This window comes from Hipposideros armiger, unplaced genomic scaffold, assembly GCF_001890085.2.
Source record: "Hipposideros armiger isolate ML-2016 unplaced genomic scaffold, ASM189008v1 scaffold_134, whole genome shotgun sequence".
NCBI lineage: Eukaryota > Metazoa > Chordata > Mammalia > Chiroptera > Hipposideridae > Hipposideros > Hipposideros armiger.
This window is the reverse complement of record NW_017731484.1, coordinates 348,461-367,147: the sequence shown is the minus strand read 5'-3', so window position 1 is coordinate 367,147 and position 18,687 is coordinate 348,461. Positions and strand designations below refer to the sequence as shown.

Here is an 18,687-nt window from a genome sequence, read left to right as displayed (position 1 = left end):
AAAGTTGACCTTGCTAGTGCTATTTCTAAATGTCCAACCTGTCAGCAACAAAGAGCAATGCTGATCCCCAGTTGAGTACCACTGCTCAAGTAGAACAACCATACAGCTGAAACTAATTCTAAAAAATGTGTATTTCATAATAAAAAATAATTTAAAAAATAAAATTAAAAAAAATTAAAAAAAAAACAAAACAAAAAAAGAACAACCAGCCACTTGGTGACAACTTGATTATATTGAGCATTTTCCATTATGAAAAAGGCAACAGTTTATTCTGATCAGGACTGATAACATATTTTGCTTTGCCTATCCTGCCTAAAGTGCCTCAGCCAGTGTTACCATCCAAGGACTCAGAGATGTTTGATCTACTGCCATGGGATCATACTTAATAATGCCTTGGAACAGGGAACCCACTTAATGGTAAAGCAAGTGCAGCAATGGGCACATGACAGTGTGATTTACTATTCCTACCAAGTATTTTTCTATCCAGAATCTTCTGACCTAGCAGAGTAGCAGAATGGCCTTTTGAAGGTGCATTTGTGGTGCCAGCAAGGATGGGGTGCTGTCCTTTGCAATACAGTACAAAACTACATGACAATAGGGTGCTTTATCCCCATTAGGTAGAATTCATGGGCTCTGAAAAAAAGGGGTGGAAATAGGAGTGACCCTATTCAACATCACTCCCAGGCATTCACTTAAGGTTTGTGCTTCCCATCCCTGCACCTTTAAATTCTGTCAGTCTGGAGGTACTAGTTCCCAAAGGGGGGATGCTTCCACCAGGCACAACATAAGAATCTCAGTAAACTTAATAGATACAGCTGTCATCTGGTCACTTGAGGCTCCTAATGCCAGCAAACTATCAGGCAAAGAAGTTACTGTACTGTCTGGGATAATTGACTATTTGTTGTAAGGAGATAGGACTGCTGCTACATTATGGATGCAGAAAGTGTTTGATGCATATGTGATTCCTAGGATACTTCTTGGTCCTCCTATACTCAGTTTTAACTGTAAATGAGTAAACAGTTATGGTCTGATAAGTGTGTCATCTCCAGGGGCTCAGAACCTCCTCTTGTAAGTGTCCCCAGAAGTTGTGACTAAACCAGAATGTTAGAGAAACTGCATGGATAGAGTAAACTTAATATATAAAGCAAATGGATCTGAGTGATTGTAGAGGTGGACTGTACTAGACATTGTTGGTACCTGTCTAGATCCCCTTTACCGGGAAGTATAGCTGCTAATAGCTCACAGCTGCATCCTCGTGAGAACTGCCCTCTTTGCCAACAGGAGCCACTTCTGGAAACTTCTGGAAGGTTATGCCCTCCCAGGGACAGCACCACAGCCAATAATATGTCAATTTCTACAAAGAAGTCAGCTGGGATTCTTTTTTTTTTTTTAATTGGGGAATTGGGGAAGGGGAACAACCAAGTTGTTGTCCTTCAATCTTAGTTGTGGAGGGTGCAGCTAGCTTAGCTCCCAAGTCCAGTCAGCATCCAGCCACCTGTCAGCTGCTCAGCTCAAGGTGCCCTGTTCAATCTTAGTTGTGGGTGAGCGTATGTAGCCCACCATCCCATGCAGGAGTCGAACCGGCAACCTTGTTAGGAGCACCTGCTCTCACCAGCTGAGCCATCCTGCCACCTGTTGGCAACTCAGCAGCAGCTCAGCTCAGGCGCAGCTCACTGGCCCATGTGGGAATCGAGCCGGCGACCCTGTTGCTCAGAGCTCACGTTCAAACAACAGCCACTTGGCCGGCCCTCAGCTGGGAGTCTGATAGTGATCTCATTATCAGTGATGATATGTAATTAAGTTATCAGCAAATGATACTAGGGTACAAAATTCCTTTCCCCTTTCCTCAAGGTGGGACAGATTTACATTTATGTGCCAAAAGTTCCCAGTGGAGGCTAAACTAATCAGCTTAACCATATCTTTGACTAACTTTTCCCCCTGTCCTATCTTGCTTTCCTCACTACATGACATGTTTTACTGGAGAGCACTCCCTCAGTAAACCACTTGCACAGAATCCCTTTCTCAGGCTCTGCTTTTAGGGGATCCAACCTAAGACAGGACAACAGTGGTGTCAACTAAGAGATAAGAATAGGAGCAGTTTGAATTTGACAGAAGGTAGAGCAAAGGTAAGTTCAGTTTGGTAATATTAAAGTGCCATTGGCTGGAACAGAAGGGAACATCCTTAACCTGATAAAGTGCGTCTACAAAATACCTACAGCTAACATCATACTTAATAGTGAAAGACTGGATGCTTTCCTCCTAAGATCAGGAACAACACAAGGATATCAGCTCTCGCCACTTCTAGTCAGTTTTGTGCTGGAAGTTGTAGCCAGGGCAATTAGGCAAGAAAAACTAAAGGCATTGAGATTGAAAAGGAAGAAATAAAATTTTGCAGATGGCATGATCTCATATATAGGAAGTCCTAAGGAATCCCCTAAAAAACTATAAGAACTAAGGACATAAGGTTAATATACAAAAATCAATTGTATTTCTATACATTTGCAGTGTACAATCCAAAAAAGAAATTAAGAAAACAGCAATAGCATCGAAAAGAATACTTAGGGAAAAAAGGAATACTTAGAAATAATTTTAACAAAAGATGTGCAAAATTATACTGTGAGAACTACAAAAATTTGTTGAAAGAAGATCTAAATAAATGGAAAAAATCTGTTCATCAGGCAGAAGATTTAATACTGTTAAAATGGAATACTCCCCCAAATACTCCAGATTCAATGCAACCCTATCAGAATCCCAGCTGACTTCTTTGTGGAAATTGACTAGCTAATTCTAAAATTCATATGGACTCACAATGGATTCAGAATAAGAAAACAATCCTGAAAAAGAGGAATAAAAAGGAAGACACACTACCCAATTTCAAATCTTATTACAAAGCAGTGGTAATCAAAACTGGGGTATTGGCACAAAAAAAGACAGATACCGATGGAGTAGAGTTAAGAGCACAGAAATAAACCCATACATCTATGGTTAACTAATTTTTGACAAGGGTGCCAAAACAATCCATTGGGGAAAATATAGTCTTTTCAACAAATGGTTCTGGAACAACTGGATAGCCACATGCAGAAGAATGAGTTTAACCCTTACTTTGCGCCAAATACAAAAATTAATTCAAAATAGACCAAAGACCTAAAAGTAATAAAACCATAAAGCTCTTAGGAGAAGACACAGGTAAAACCTTGAATTTGGCTGAGGATTCTTAAATGTGATATGAAAAGCATGAGCAACAAAAGAAAAAATAAATTATAGACCTCATCAAAATTTTAAAACGACACCATCAAAAAAGGGAAAGACAAATCACAGATGGGAGAAGATGTTTGCAAATAATATATCTGATAAGTTGTATCTAGAATATATCAAGAACTCTTAACAACTCAATAATAAAAAAGACAAATACCCAATTTAAAAATAGGCAAAGGATCTGACGTATTTCTCTAAAGAAGACAAAAATGTTAAACACATGAAAAGATGGTTGACATTGTTAGTCTTCAGGGAAGTGCAAATCAAAACCACAATGAGGTACCAACCACTTCAGACCCACGAGGATGTCTAGAATCAAAAAGTCAGATATCACGCATTAGCAAGGATGAGAACTAGAACCCTCATACATTGCTGGTGTGAATGTAAAATAATATAACTACTTTGAAAAACTGTCAGTTCCTTGAATGATTAAATACGGAGTTAATCATATGGCCCAGCAATTGCACACCTGAGTATATATATCCAAAAGAAATGAAATGAAACATGTCCACACAGAAACTTGCACATGAATGTTTATAGCAGCATTATTGATAATAGCAAAAGGTAGAAACAACCCAAGTGTTCTTAAACAAATAGACAAACAAAATGTGGTACAGCCATACAATGGAATATTTGGTTATAAAAAGGAATGAAGTATTGATACATGGATGAACCTTGAAAAGCTACTAAGGGAAAGAAGCCAATTACAAAAAACCACATACCATATGATTCCATCCATACAAAAGTCCAGAATAGGAAACTATAGAGACAAAGTAGATTAATGGTTTCTTAAATCTGGAGGGGGTGGAAAGATGGAGTGATAGCTAAAAAGTACTGGGTTTCTTTCTGAGGTGATGATAATAGTTGAAAATTGGTGATGGTTGCACGTATCTGTGAATGTGCTAAAAGCCATTCAATTGTACACTTTAAATGTGTGAATTGTATAGTGTGTGAATGTCATCTCAATAAAGCTATTCTTTTTTTTTCTTTTCTTTTCTTTTTTTTATTGGGGAATTGGGGGGATGGGAACAGTGCTGGGGAATTGGGGGAAGGGGAACAGACAAGTTGCTGTCCTTTTGTTCTTCAGTCTAGTTGTGGAGGACGTTGCTTCACTGGCCCAAGTTGGCACCATCATTGCGCTCTTCCCGGGTGAGGCAGATCAGTCGCCGGCTTCTGGACGGCCGCTCACGTTGGCTGCTGGCTACACACGGTAGCCCATGGCAACCCACTGCCACAGGGGCTGCAGCCTACGCCGTCGCCAGCGACTCACAGCAGCCCAGCTCCAGGTTGAGATGTTGTTCAGCATCTTAGCTGTGGAGGGCAGTGTCACTGGCCCTCATATGTGGGATCCGAACCGGGGCCCTCTGGCATCCCAAACCAGTTCTTAACCATCGCGCCACTCGGCCAGCCCAATAAAGCTATTCTTTAAAAAGTGCCACTGGCTGTCAAGGTATATGAATCTGAAGCTTGAAGGAGAAGCCTGGGTTGGAAATAAAAACTTGGTAATCATTATGTGGTAGTTTAAACTGAGAATGGATAAGATCACTTTGGAAGAGCATGTATAATGAAGGGGAAGAGAAGCTCATGAAATAAATGGTCAGAGATATAAATAGAATTATGGGGTATAGTGTCTCAGAAATCAGTGGGATTGAATATCTAGAAAGGGTAATGATCATCACAACCTCAAATGCAATAGGAAAGCCCAACATAAGAGATTTGGTGGTAATAGCAATTAATTTGGTGGTAGAAGCAATGGTATCCATCCAAGCAGTGAGCACAGAAACCAGATCACAGAAGGGGAGGATTTCATCTCTATAGCTCCACTAATATCACTCTTGTCAAGGTCTTAAATAACCTCCATGTTTCCAAATCCAGCGGTCAATTTTCAGTTATTTTCAACCTCAAACTCTTAAACAGGAATGACAGTGTATAGTGCCTTTCTTGAAACATTTTAAAAGTTTGTTTTATAAGACCCCTTGCTCTCTTGTTTTTTAAATTCTTCCTGTTTTCTGGCTGCTCCTTTTAAATAAATTTTGCTGGATTTTCTTTCTCTCTGACCTCTACTAGTTACAGTGCCTCAGGATTAGAGGGCTCAGTCATAGACTTTCTCTTCCACATTAACAAAGTGAGTGCTCCCCATCCCATGGCTATCTTATACCTTAATGACTCCCCATATGATACTACCAGTTGTCACTTCTTTGAGCTTCAGATTCATATTGTTTACTCAGTAGCTCCATTTGGAAATCTAATAGGCATCTCCAGCTTAACATCTCTAACAGAGAACTGGATATTTCCCCCCCAAAGCCTCCTTTCTCAGGGAGTTCTCAGTTATTGGCATTGCTATTTGTCCTATTGCTCAAGTCAAAACAAAACAAAACATATCTTGACGTTATCTTTCACCCCATATTCAATCTATTAGCATATCACCTCTGCCACCTTTAAAGTGTATCCTGAATCCAACCACTTCCTACCATTTCCACTGCAACACTAGCCTTGTACATCTGCAATAGCTTCCTAACTGGTTCTTCAGCTTCTATTTTGCCTCCCTGCAGGCTGTTCTCAAAAAATCAACCAAAGTAAATTTCTTTATTGATTAAATCAGATCATATCACTCTATTATGCAAAATCCTCCATGGCTTCCTAGCACTCTTAGGTTAAATCCAAAGTCCTCTTCTTGGTCTATAAGTCCGTAAGTCATCTGGCTACCATCTTGTTTCTCCAAACTAATTTCCTATGTGCTCTTTTGCCTTCCTTGCTGTTCTTTGAAAACACCAAACACACACAGGGTTCAGGTTTTTATTTATTTTTTTGTTTTGTTTTTTTTGTTTGTTTGTTTTTTAGCTGAGCCATCCTGCCACCTGTTGGCAGCTCAGCGGCTGCTCAGCTCTGGCTGTGAATGGAACCGGCGACCCTGTTGCTCAGAGCTCGCACTCTTGAGTGAGCTCTTAACCAACTGAGCCACTCGGCTGGCCTAAGGTTCAGGTTTTTATACCTTGCTGTTCCCTCTGCCTGGAAGGTTATTTCCCCAGTGTATATGGCTCACTCACTTTAGAGCTCTACTCAAATGTCATCTCAGCAGGGCTGGCCGAGTGGCTCAGTTGGTTAGAGCTCACGCAGGGCCAGCCGAGTGACTCGGTTAGAGCGCGAGCTCTGAGTAACAGGGTCGCCGGTTCGATTTCCCCATGGGCCAGTGAGCTGTGCCCAAGCGGAGCTGCCACTGAGCTGGCGAGAGTGCGTGCTCTTAACAACAAGGTTGCGGGTTCAACTCCCGCATGGGTGGTAGGCTGCACACACCCGCAACTAAGATTGAACACAGCACCTTGATCTGAGCAGCTGCAAGCTGCCGGCAGGCGGCAGCATGGCTCAATGTGCAACAAGGTTGCTGGTTCAATTCCTGCATGGAATGGTGGACTACACCTCCTCATCCCACCCCCGCCCGCAACTAGATTGAAAGTGGCGACTGGACTTGAAGCTGAGCTTGTACTCACCACAACTAAGATTGAAGGACAACAACTTGACTTGGAGCTGATGGATCCTGGATAAACACAATGTTGTTCCCCTTCCTCAATTCCCCAATAAAATCTTTTAAAAAAATGTCATCTCAGCAGAGGGGCCTTCCATGAATTCCCTATGTAAAAGAGCACACTCTGCTTTCTTTTCCTTTATAGTGTTCTTCATAACTTAATTTTGTCTGTGTGTCCCTCTTCTCCCCCTACACGCCCAACTCCTGCACTAATAAATATAAGTTCTGTGAATGCAGGAATCTTAGTTTGTTTTATTCACTGCTGCAGTTCCAGCACCTAGAACAGGACCTCACGTGTAGTAGGAATTCAACAGTTGTTGATGGAATGAATAAATGAATGAATGAATGAATGAATGAATAGAAATGGTAGGGCATTAGATAGCTATTTTGTGCTTTGGCACTCTTCTAGGTGTTGGGGTTACAAAAATAAAAAAAAGACCCTGCCCTCATAGTGCTTATATTCTAGTAGTATAGTTTAAAAAATTTTACATAATTGTAGGTTAAATGTTACAGCTAAAAAAATGTTATGAAAAAAAGTAAGAGGATAGAAGAGGATGGTGGTGTAGGGTGTCATTTTAGTTGGAATAGTCAAGAGCTGCCTCTCAGAGGAAGTACTATTTGAGTAGAGATTGGACTAAGTGGAGAGCGCAAGTCTAGTAAAGATCTGTTAGAGGATTGTAAATTGGTGCAGCCACTATGGAAAACAGTATGCATGTTCCTGAAAAATTCAAAATAGAGCTGCCATATGACCCAGCAATTCTGGATATTTATCCAAAGAAAACAAAAAAACTAATTTAAAAAGATATATGCACCCTTATGTCCATTGCAGTATTACTTCAAATATGGAGGTAACCTAGGAGTCCATCAAATAGATGAATCGGTAAAGAAGATGTGGTATAGATACAATGGAATATTACTCAGTAATAAAAAGGTGAAATCTTGCCATTTGTGACAACATGGACCTAGAGGGTATTATGCTAAGTGATATAAGTCAAAGAAAGGTAAATACCATATGAGTTCACTTAATATGTGGAATCTAAAAAATCCAAATGAATAAAACAGAAACAGCTCATAGATATAGAGAACAAGCTGATGGTTGCCAAATGGGAGGGAGGTGGGAGAATGGGGGGAAAAGTTCTGTTTTGGACCATAATAAATAAGTAAATAAATAAAATAAAATAAAACCAATGTTCTTTTTTTTTAAAGATTTTTATTGGGGAATTGGGGGATGGGAACAGACAAGTTGCTGTCCTTTTGTTCTTCAGTCTAGTTGTGGAGGACGTTGCTTCATTGGCCCAAGTTGGCACCATCATTGCGCTCTTCCTGGGTGAGGCAGATCAGCCCATGGCAACCCACTGCAGCCTATGCCGTTGCCTGCGACTCACAGCAGCCCAGCTCCAGGTTGAACTGGCCCTCATATGTGGGATCCGAACCGGAGCCCTCTGGTGTCCCACGCTAGCTCTTAAGCAACACGCCACTCTGCCGGCCCAAAACCAGTGTTCTTAACTAGTAAAATTGTATATGTGGAAACCCAAATGAATCTACAAACTTAGAATCAGTGAGCTTAGCAAGGTTGCTGGATACAAGGACAGCATACTGAAAATATTTGCGTTTCTAAATATTAGAGGAAAGAAAAAAAAGACCTGGTAGATGAACATTCCAAGAAGAGGAAACAAGTGCAAAAGCCCTGGGGCTGGAACATGTTTTGGCTGGAGTGACAGTGAGAAGGCCAATTAAGGCTAGAGCTGAGGTAGGCAGTGTGGGAGGAGATGAAATTAGAGATATAGGTACCAGATCATGTAGGGCCAGCCTTAAAGGCCACTGTGATCAGTTTGATTTTGTGTCATGGGAAGCTTTTGAAATTTTGAGCAGAATAATAATATGACCTAACAGTTTAAAAGGGTACTCTGGCTGCCTTATGTTTAACTAGCCGGACAATAATGGAAATAAGCCAGTTAGGTGTCTATTGCTACAGTCTAATATATGACTTATAATAGGAGGGTAGCAGTAGAATAGGTAAGAAGGGGTCAGATTCTTGCACCTGATAGGTCGGTTGATAAAGGAACACGCAAGGTCAGGCAAGTTAAGAAAGTTTTATTGTAAGAGGAAGCTTGCCCGGCTGTCTAAAGGAGACTGCAGCCCTAGGGAAGGTGTGAGGAAGATTATACAGGGGCGGTGCTGACACTCTGGCATTGTTTGAACAGCAAATGTTGACTGCCTGCAGGCCAGCAGCTGTGTTGTGTCTTTTCTGTTATGGCAAGCGTGGCTCTGTCTGCAGGTGAGGCCAACAGATATCTCGTTTTCTTGCAGACGTGGCTCTATCTATATATAGTTTAGGGTCTCTGAAACCTAACAGTACCCTGACCTCCTGGTCAAAAATCTCCTAGCCTCAGCAACTGGGAGTAAACTTGTCAGGAATCCTCCGTGCGCTTCCTTTAGGTGTCAGAAGGAAGCAGAGTGTACATCACTAGGCCCATTCTTGAGAACCAACGCACCCTCCCCCCACCCTTCGGATCAAGATCCTCTTGAATAGCTTAGCTGCACTTCAAGCTTGTGAATCCCTTATTTAAAAGTGGGTAATTGGAAGCTGTCAGGGGTAAGTGGGCCTCGGAGGTGTAGAAACCACTTAAGAAAATAAGTCCTCATCGGAAATGGAGTTTTCAAAAGAAATCTGGCAAGAACTGCTTATTCCCAGTATTCAAAAACAGGACAGAAATGGGTTTCCCAGGAGGTTGCCTGCCAGCACGTTAGAAATTAATTTTATTACCACTACAACGCTGGGAGGACGCTAACTCACATTTGTTTTGCGTATCACATCAAGCACCCTCTACAAAAATAACTTTGCCTCCTCGGTAATGCGCAGGCGCCCCCTCGCCCAGCTTTCCGTTGGCCTTTAGCCCCGCCCCTTACGCGCCCTTCGAGGAGGGTTGGAAGCCGTGAGCTCGCGCCACCACTCTTGCCTCCGTCTTCCCCAGCACGTCGTCGCAAACGGGGTCGAAAAGCGTGGCAGCGCAGGCGCAAGCGCACACAGCGGAGGCGGCGGTGGTGGCGGCCGCTGGCCAGTGTAAGATGGCGGCGGCGTTGGTGGCGGCAGTGGACAGAGCGGCTGGGCCTGGAACAGTCGGAGCAGCTGCTAGCAGAAGGATGACCCGAGACGGGAAGCGGGCTGCTGAGCCTCGCCGGCTCCCGTGCTTGTAACTGCCCTAGCCGGACATCCCCTCCCCCTGACCCACCCGGTCCGTGTCTCGTTCCGGCTTGGCCTGTCCCTCTCTTCCCCTGGTCCGTTTCCCCCCAGAATAGGTTTCACTTCTTTCCCAAGCTCCCAGGGTTTAGGTCTTTTCCTTACCCTGACCTGAGTCTGCGCCTGGAGGACTGGCTGCCCTTCCTTCTGGTCAGCCCTGGGGTTGCCCCCAAGAGCTTGCCCCACAATCCACCGGGACGTCTTGCCTCGTTGGGTGACCCATTTTTGTGCGTTTTTTCCTCCTCCTTAGATAGATTGGGTGATGCGGCTTGCCCTGAGTCTCCCCGTCACCTCAGGGCCACCGCGCAATGTGCCCCCTCCCCCCATCCCGAGTTCTGGGGCCCAGCAACTTGTACGGAAGGCCGAGGTCCAAGAACCCCGGAGTCAGTTGTTGCCGGCTGGTCTTGTACCTTTTGTAATATAATTCTCTTAGTTTATCTCCCCTTACCCCCAGATCTTTCAGGACACCGTAGAACGGTCCTATTTGGTCCCTGTTAGTTGGAAAGCATCTAGTGGCTTGAATTTCTGACTCATGATTGTTGTTGGAGTCTGTAAACAAACCGGCACTAGCGCTATCACATTCTCTCCAGGATCCCCCACCCCCACCCCCGTGGCTTGTTGAGAGGCTGGTTATGGGTTAAGGTTGAAAAGATTCAGGTTTTCCTCTTAAATGACTTGACATGTTAGTGGAGCTGGGAGATTATTTGCATGGGCCATTTTACTTCTGTTAACTGTTTGTAGGTTATTTACTGAGTCAGAATTAGGTAAATTACTCTGGTTTTAAATAGTTCTGAGGAGGTCTAAAAATACTAAAATGTATTTATAAATATATTTTTGTTATGGTTAATAGAACACTTTTGCCATTTAAACTTTAAATTTCTCAGTCCTTCAGTGAATCTACAGACCTATTTTTTCAGGCGCTCAGCCGGGCACTACTTCAGTGATAAAAGGAAGAAAGGTGAGTAGAAGTTCAGGGCATTTCAATTCCTGAGTCCAATACAGACCCTACCCTGGTGCTCAAGTGCTGACCACTAAAGTCACAAAATTCTTACCACAATTTCCAAAAGAGTTAAGGTATTGTTTTTGGCTGTGTTCCAGCTCTGGTTAAATTACTTTTACACGTTTAATTGGCTGTGGGCATCTTGATTTTCTGCCCTACACTATTGCTGTATATCCAGTTAAGCCGAGAAGTAAACGTGTGTCCTTCATTTGCGTTGTGTTTTGCTTTTGTTGGATCATGTTTCTTACATTGTTAAAAGCTGGGAATTAGTTTGCCTTCGTTCTGTTCAGTCTTTTGCCAAATCAGGTCTCTTCTCTGAGGGCTCTGGGGGTTGCCATTCCTTGCTGTTTAGAGAATATTTAGCTGCTTGTCCCTAAAAGCTGGGGAGTGACGAGTGAGGCTGCCTTTATTTGATGTCTGAGTTCAATCCACTTCAGAATTCCAACTTTTCGGGGCATAGTGGTAAATTTGGGGTGAAAAAAAAGAAAAGGGGCTCTTTTTTTATAGCTGGCCTGAAGAATTCTTGGTCAGCAGAGGAATCATTCTGTGCATTCAGCAGCCAGTGCCAAAGAGGGAGTCAGAACATCCTCGTAAATGTAATTTTTTGTAAGACTCCTGGGTTTCTGGTAGCACAGAGTAGTGCCGTGGTTGGGGTTCAGTGCTGTGGATGTGACAGAAGAGATAAGTGGCCCTGGGAGGGAGGCCTGGCTGATTTTTATTTTTATTTTTTAAAGGTTTTATTGGAAAATTGAGGGAGGGGAACAGCGCTGGGGAATCGGGGAACCGGAACAGACAAGTTGCTGTCCTTTTGTTCTTCAGTCTAGTTGTGGAGGACGTCGCTTCACTGGCCCAAGTTGGTATTATCATTGTGCTCTTCCCGGGTGAGGCAGATAGGTCGACGGCCATTGGGTGGCCGCTCGAGGTGGCTCACAGCAGTTCACGCCAGCTGCCGGCCACTCAACGCTGGCTGCTGACTACTCACAGTAGCTTATGGCAGCCCACTGCAGCTCCACTGCAGCCTACGCTGTTGCCGGCGACTCACGGCAGCCCAGCTCCAGGTCAAGCTGTTGTTCACTATCTTAGCTGTAGAGGGCGCAACATCACTGGCCCATGTGAGATCCGAGCTGGCAGCCCTGCTGCTCAGAGCTTGCGCTCCCAAGCCAACTCTTAACCAACGAGCCACTCAGCCGGCCCTGATTTTTAATATCTTTATGATTTGTAGTAGGAAAACGTCGGGTGTGACACTGGTGAGCTTTATTTCACATGGTGTCCTGATTAGAAAATGCTCATTATGAACTGGAATAAGATTACTATTGGCAGTATGTATAACTATCAGTAAGATGTAAAGGGAAAAGTACAGTCTTGATAGCTGGACAGACCTGGGTTTAAATACTGTACTAAGATTTATTAGCCATGTGACCTTGGGCAAGTTACTTAAACTTCTCTCTTAATTTCCTCTAAAGGTGGGATAAATACCACTTACTTCCTAGGGTAATTGTTAGTATTGTATGAGGGAACCTATATAAAGCTCTTAAATTATGCGTAGCACATGATAGACCCTAAAATTTTCTTTTTCTATTTTCTTTATACATCTTTAATATGGCTTTGAATAAGTTATACATTAGTTTACACTTTGCATTTTGCTTTTGAACATGTTTTTCTGGTTATTTTTTTAGATTCGTTTTTAATTGGTCAGCTTAGATGTTGCTTTGTAGGTGGACACCTAGGGTTGTCTTCTGAACATGATTCAGGTTAGTTCATGACCAGAAGACAGTGGGAATGTTAGATGTTGGTGTACGTATATCTCAAAATGCATTCTTAAACTAAACTTCAGTAAGTTTTCTTTGTTCATTGCTTCTTTCTTCTTGGTTTCTCTATTAGCACACCTCATCAGAGTTGACACAAGTATTGTATAGGCATACCTCAGAGATATTGTGGGTTCATTTCCAGATCACTGCAATAAAGCCACTATTGCAGTAAAGCAAAGTGTAATCTTTTTGCTGGTGGAGGGTCTTGCTTTCAATTTATAAAAAATACAACATCTGGGGCTGGCCGAGTGGCTCGTTGGTTAGGAGTTGGCTTGGGACGCCAGTTCTGAGCAGCAGGGCCGCTGGTTTGGATCCCACATGGGCCAGTGACGCTGTGTCCTCTACAGTTAAGATGGTGAACAACAGCTCGACCTGGAGCTGGGCTGCTGTGAGTCGCTGGTGACAGTATAGGCTGTAGTGGGGCTGCTGTGGCTGCCGTAAGCTACAGTGAGTGCCCGGCAGCCAGTGTGAGCGGCCGGTGGCTGCTGTGAGCCGCCATGAGCTGCCATCCAATGGCCGGCGACCGATCTGCCTCACCCGGGAAGAGCGCAATGATAATACAAACTTGGGCCAGTGAAGCAACGTCCTCCAAAACTAGAGTGAAGAACAAAAGGACAGCAACTTGTCTGTTCCGGTTCCCCAATTCCCCAATAAAATTAAAAAAAAAACCAATCAAAAAACACATCTGTGAAGCACAATAAAGGGAAGTGTAATAAATGAGGTAGGCCTGTAATTCTTTCTGTTCCTACTTCAGGTACTCCGTATGTTTTTTCCTTTTTGCCATGGAGGGAAATACCGTTTTTCCGAACTGTTCGTCTCTGCAGTGATCCTCATCGATAGATTATCAAAGAACTTGACTATGAAAAGGTCTCCTTTTTTCTGAAGTGAATGTGGGGTAGGGAGTTAGGAATGCAGAGTTTTTTATTTCAGCTCCACAGCTGGATCATTTTAATAATATAACAGCACAGATGAAAAGTTTTTCACCTTGTTGGTTTTTTCTTCCACATCTTTTTGGAGTAGCTAAGGGCACATGAAAGTTAAAGCGTTGTTACATTTCATCACAATGAAAGTAACTATTCATTCAGGCTAGTGATCAACTTAGAGTTGATCAACTTGCATTACCACCATGCAGGGTCTAAATTCTCTCTGCTGAAAGGTGAAGATTGGGGTGGAAAGTGGTGAGGTGGGCTGAAACTGCACTTTTATCATTTGTGCTTTTAGGAGATCTGGAGATCTATGTTGGGCGAGAGTAGAAAAGGAAATATATTGAAAGAGGCATAACTTTGTTCCTTATTGCTCCATGTGCTGGGTAAGATTCCCTCTCCCCGACCCCCCAGGAAAGGTTTTTTCCACATATTATGCTCCAGGTGACATCTGTGTATACACTGAATTAATATTCTTGGTCTGCGGACCACAATTTTAAATTATCTTTCTCAATATTTTATGTTTCAGGGTGTTACATAAGAATTGTTGCATCTTATAGGAAGTATTATGGCTGAAGCGGGAGGGTAGGTATGCTTGTGACCTTAGTTCCCAACCTGACAGGGCATTTTATGTAATTATTTTTTATTATTTTATATTATTTTTATATTCATATATAAAATAATTTATATATTATTATATAGTTATATAATATAAATATATTAATTTATATTAAATGTATAAAATTCAATCTCAGTGCTGTGATCTTTGGTGTTGACTAGGATCAGCCTAAAACAGAAGCTTGTCTTCAGAGAGAGCTAAAAGAAAAGTCTTTTTGTTGCCAGTTTCAAACAATACTAGCATTTCAAAAGCAAGTGGACACTAGTAGAAAACATGCTATAGAAGTGCATCCTGTTGTGGGAGACTTGAGATCTTCAGAGTTTCACACTCTGGGTCCTGTATTCTATCAGAGAGTTACAGGCTTTTAAAGTCATCAAGTGACTAGTTAAACTTTGTTTCCCGTAAATAGATTTATTTCTGGATATTTTCTACTGTAGAAAAGTTATTCTAAACATGTCTAGGAAATGTCCAGATTGTAAAAGACAGAGTTATTCAGATAGGTTTTTATTGTATAAAATTGGTGTTAGAGTTAGTTTTAAAGATTGAATTTTTTTTTTTCTTAAGCAGATTATCAGTGAGCCAAAATAGTCTGTTATTTACCCTCACCCATTTGAAACCCAGGCAACTGAAAGAATTAAATCAGCAAAAGGTATGGAGGTAGTGACTATGTATATCTTAATTTCAGAGCCAAATGTCAGTGCTTTTAGCTTAGCTTTATAGTAATATTGAAGACTTCATCTTATGTTTTCGTGAATGTACCCAAGAAACTTCATTGCTGTTACAGTTGGTCAGAAAAAGGGGCTGCCTGTTCTTATTTATTGATTCAGTTCTTCTCTTTGAGTGAGAAGAAAGTCCTTGAAAGGTCTATAAAAATTAGTGTGTAGTGCATTTTATGAATTGGTCACTTCTTTATAGCAGTCTTTTATTTCTACTTCTACAGGGCATGGTTTCTGGGCCAGAAGCCCAATTTTTCAAATACTACCTTAACCCCAGGAATGTGTATGCTAGAGATAAATTAATGAACTGAGTGTGCCCCAAGTTTGGGGGAAAAAGCCTGTAACTCACTGACACAATACCAGACCTAGAGTATGGGGAGTCATTAATATAACAAAGATGCCATCTTATTAATGAAATGTGGTATGTCTAATGGATTGTGTTATTGCAAAAATTTTCATCATTGTATCTGAGAGGTTCGTTAGGTATTTGCTCTTAACTTCCGAGGATACTGTTTAAGGAGGTCTGGCCAAATTCTGATATGAAGCATCCTTGCTTGTCTCACATGTCATTTTTTTGTTTTTGGTGTTTTTAGCCATCTGGAAAGGTACTCTAGGATTTACCCCTAGTGGTAGCCAAGAGGCCATAGTTCTCTAGTGTACTTTAAGCATTGTCACAACATCAGGTATGTTTTGACCTTACTTAGCTCTGCCCTTTAACCTAGTGCACGTAGGAGGGCACTTCTCGATGTTTCTAGCCTCTCTTTATTGTTTTGTTATATAAATGGTACCTTTGGAGCCCTTTTATCTCTCTTTGTCCTTTCCAGCAATTTAAGAAATATTTGAAATGTGAATGGCAAAAACTGGTAATGGGGACTGGATTCTGATGTAAAGGTAAATCATTTCATAGTGGAAACACAATGAAATTTCCTTAGAAATGAAATTTTCCCGGTAGTCATTTAAATTGAGATAAATGGGCTTAACCGTTATTATAAAAAGTTCCTTAGCTCTAAGGCTGGAGATAGCACTTAAGGGTTAGAGTGCATTCTTACCGTACTGAAATACTTTATTGGAATTAAAGCCAATAAACTGTAACAATAGGGCATGTGGTATTACCAATAGGGAGAGAAAGCATTCATCCAAAGGAAGAACACATTTCCTTGTTCATAGGGTAGTTGATGCAGGACTTCCTTATCTTTCTCCTCATCATCTGTAGTGATTGCTTTGAAGTTCTCATCTTGGCTATCTGAGTCTTCGAGAGGGAGAAGATCCTAGTTCATAGAACATGAATGTGCTCAAAAGAAGATGTTAACAGAGCTTTCTGAATTCTTTAAAAGGCCAGTGAGAGCAGGTAAGCAGATTTCATAGACTTGGAACTCTGTTTTGTACAGTGTTTGGAAGATCATTGCTGAGTGGCAAAGAAGCCCAGGCTTCTTGAGGAAATACAGTCTGCAACCAGAGATGAGAAGCTAGAAAAATATTGGGTTGTCAGAAAAGTCATGACACATTTTTAAATTATTTTTTTAAGATTTTATTGGGGAATTGGGGGAGGGGAACAGCGTTGGAGAATTGGGGAAGGGGAACAGACAAGTTGCTGTCCTTTTGTTCTTCAGTCTAGTTGTGGAGGACGTCGCTTCACTGGCCCATGTTGGTATTATCATTGTGCTCTTCCCAGGTGAGGCAGTCGCTCGCAGGCCATTGGACGGCCGCTCACAGCGGCTCACCACTGTTCATGAAAGCCCATGCCAGCTGCCGTCCAGCCCTATTGCAGCCTACATCGTCGCCGGCGACTCACAGCCGTTCAGCTTCAAGTCGAGCTGTTGTTCACCATCTTAGCTGTAGAGGGCGCAGTGTCACTGTCCTCATGTGGGATCCGAACTGGGGCCCTGCTGCTCAGAGCTGGTGTCCCAAGCCAACTCCTAACCAGCGCGCCACTCGGCCAGCCCCATGACGCATTTTGCAACGAAAAACAGAAAAATACACCATGACTTTTCCAACAGCTCAATAACATTAATATACACATACACGTACAGACAGCCTTTTGCAAACATTGTCTGTAATCCTCTAAACCAACTCCGGCAGAGTAATGGTATTATCCCATTTTACAAAAAAGATCTTATTTCCTCAAAAGTAGGTGGTAAAGATAGGATTCAAACCCAGGTCTGACTGACACCAAAGCCTTTTTCTTTCTGTTATATCATATGCTGTTTTTAAAACACAGGGCTCTTCAGTGCCAGATGAAGCAAATGAGCTGAAAGGTAGAATTCAGTGTATTTTATAAAAGTATGTATAAACTTCAAAAGGTCTGTCCAAATGACAATATGAATAAAAACATTTTTGAATTTTTTAAACATGGGTCTCAGGTTATGATTAATTGGTAGGCCAGTGAGTTTTTTTTAAGGAAATAATTTTAATGGACTTAACTAAACTGAAGAGATGGCTGAATTTGTTTATGATCTTTGAATAGAAAGAAAACCAGGATTCTCACTCAATAACAGGTCATTCCATAGGAAAGCTGTTCTGACTGTTACAGCCTTTTCTCAGTGTACAATCCTTCTGTACTTCTCTGTAGCATTTAAAGCATAGACCATTACCACCTTCTTGAAATCTTTGTATCTCTTGACTGCTCAGGCATTTAACACTGTTTCTTCTACTTCCCTGAGCATTTTCTCTGTCTCCCTCTCCTTTTTCCTAAAGGTAAGTGTTCCCCAACATCCTTTCCTTGGACTCTCTCTCAGAGCTTTCTTGGGTATTTAATTTAGAATATTTGTTTGTTTTTTAAGTGAGGTATAAGTTACAAGGTATTTGATTTTGAAACTTCTCTGTACAAATAATTTCAAAGTCTGTATCTCTGGCCATAATTTATTTCTCAAGTTTCAGATCTACATTGGCTTTCTCCTGCATTCCTGACATGTGAGCTTAGATTTTAAACATAATTAAAATCAAATTTATCTCTTCCTCCACATGCCAGCTTCTCATTTATGGCACTTGATTTTCTCTGGGTACCCAGACTCAAACTTGTCTTTTTTTATTTTTCAAGTTTCCTAACAGCTTATTGAGCCAGATATTGGTCATTCTACCTCTATAATGTTTCTCACATTGATTCCCCTTCTTTTATTTATTTAATTTTTTTTTATTGGGGAACAGTGAGTTTTTCCAAGACCAATCAGCTCCAAGTCAAGTAGTTGTTTCAGTCTCGTTCTGGAGGACGCAACTCAGTGGCCCATGTGGGGATCGAATTGGCAACCTTGGTGTTATGAGCCTGCACTTTAACCAACTGAGCTAACCAGCTACCATCTATTCCCCTTCTTTTAACTACCTCTGCCATCAGCCTAAGACAGGTTCTCATTACTCCTTACTTTGGCAACTATGATAGCTTTTATTTTTTAATTTTTAATTTTTTAATTTTTTTGTTTTAAAGATTTTTATTGGGGAATTGGGGGATGGGAACAGCGCTGGGGAATTGGGGGAAGGGGAACAGACAAGTTGCTGTCGTTTTTTTTTTTTGTTCTTCAGTCTATTTGTGGAGGACATTGCTTCACTGGCCCAAGTTGGCACCATCATTGCGCTCTTCCTGGGCGAGGCAGATCAGTTGCCGGCTTCTG

General features: G+C 41.8%; 1 protein-coding gene across 13 annotated transcripts in view; it reads left to right on the top strand.

The window, feature by feature from the left end:
- The first annotated feature begins 9,737 nt into the window (after positions 1-9,737).
- The window catches only part of DCAF8 (DDB1 and CUL4 associated factor 8), a 47,246-nt gene continuing 38,296 nt past the window's right edge, over positions 9,738-18,687 (top strand). The window contains exons 1-5 of one of the 13 annotated variants that reach the window (XM_019649646.1): positions 9,738-10,014; positions 10,937-10,977; positions 14,049-14,136; positions 14,280-14,335; positions 16,299-16,433. The gene's annotated coding sequence lies outside the window, so the exon portion shown is untranslated. The other 12 variants (XM_019649639.1, XM_019649647.1, XM_019649640.1 and 9 more) reach the window with 12 other exon arrangements.